A 1,962-nucleotide genomic window follows, 5' to 3' on the forward strand; every position below is an offset into this window, starting at 1 on the left:
CCCACGGGGGCGTGCTTGGATTGAACAACCGGTGGCATACGGTCCATGGGGTCGGACTGAACACCCCCACRAAGTTTCAGCTCTGTGGGACCACGTTAAGTGGTAATGCCTCGCGGTTTTATTTCCGGTGACCATAACCCTAAATATTCTCAATATTCAATGAGAATATTTCATTCATTCAGATCTAGGATGTGTTATTTGAGTGTTCCCTTTATTTTTTGAGCAGTGTATAAATTCTGCACTGTATGCAGTTGACGGGGTCATATGGATGAGGGGAAAGAATATAAAAAATGTAGTAGGAAAGATTAAGAAGGCAATTAAAGTAGAAAAATGGTCGTATGAATGGGGTTTTAAGTTATCAGCAAGCAAGTCTTGTTTTATGGTTGTTACAAATAAGAGAAATATTGATACAGGAACAATAACATATGGACAGTCTTTTGAAAGGATTAAAGAATTTAAATATCTAGAATTATGGTTAGATTATTATAGTTCTTATTAATGGAAAACACATATAGATAACTTAGAAACTAAATGTAAGAAAGTTTTAAATAAGTAGATTTAAATCAGCCACAGCTGGAATTAACTGGGGTGCAGATAGACGGTCATTATTAAATATATATAGGGCTCTTATGAGATCAATAATTGATTATGGCAGTTTTATATATGTAGCAGCAGCTAAAACAACACTACAAAAGATAGACTACACGTATATGTACAGGAGTGGTGAAAACGACACCTATTAATGCTCTTCTAATAGAGACTGGAGAGACTCCGCTGGAAATGAGAATAAAATTAGCTTTAGTTTATTGGATGAAAATGAAAAGTAATGAAGACAATATAACATCAATTATATTACAAAACTGTTGGGAATATGCAAAGTTCCAGAGTAATGGTTTTGGATGGATGATAAGTAAAGATCAAAATGTATGGATTAGAGGATAAGAAAATGGCTCAGTTTAATCCGACTAGTGTTATTCCTTCATGGTTATTTCCTGAGGTAAATGTAGACATGAGACTTCTTAAAATGAAAAACGACTGGAATTTAAATGAAATAGGGGTGAAGACTGATGTATATTTAAGGCAATCATATTATAACTACCTCAAATCATACCTCTCATCTTAAAGGATGTGTGGGAATAGGAATATACATACCAGAGTTTTAAATCCACATCTCCAAAAGACTATCAGATCACCTATCTGTTTATATTAAGCTTACAGTGGGTAGAGGAGGTTCGACCAGACAGAGTGGTGATATGTACAGACTCTAAAGCAGTATTAGAAAGTATTCAGGGAGAAGGAAATAATAGGAAAGATTTAGTATTAGAAATTCAGCGTAGTTTATTTAGATTATATAGAGATGGCATTGATGTTTGGTTCTGCTGGGTACCAGCTCATGAAGGGGTTAAAGGAAATGAAAAGATAAATTAGCAAAAAGGGCTTTAGAAGTGGCAATAATGATTATAATTCCTTTTGGGAAAGGGGAAGGGAAATCATTCATTAAGAGTAAAGAAATGGAAAAATGGCAAAAAAATAAAAAAAAAGGTGGAACGAAGATAAGAAAGGGAGAAGATTATATAAAGTACAAAAATCAGTATTAATTAGAAATATTAATGAAGGGAAGGGAAGAAATAATTATGACCAGATTAAGAGTAGGTCATACCTATTTGAATTATATTTTATATTTAATAGGGAGGAAAAATAATGATAAATGTGAAGGATGTGGTGAAAAAGAAAATGTAGAACATGTATGAACATATGAATCTGAAATGGAGTATTTGAAAAGAATGGTTGGAAGGACAGGTCAAGAATGGAATCTTAAAGGAATTGTAACGAGTATGCAAAATCAGCCAGAACCCAAAACGCAGCCAAGACCAGAGATCAGATCAAAAAGTTTATTACTAAATAAAGGGAAGGGGGTGGGTTCCACAGGGAGTGGTCACACTGGTGAGTGAGGAAGTGGGG

This window comes from Poecilia reticulata, linkage group LG23 (assembly GCF_000633615.1).
Source record: "Poecilia reticulata strain Guanapo linkage group LG23, Guppy_female_1.0+MT, whole genome shotgun sequence".
Classification (NCBI taxonomy): Eukaryota; Metazoa; Chordata; class Actinopteri; order Cyprinodontiformes; family Poeciliidae; genus Poecilia; species Poecilia reticulata.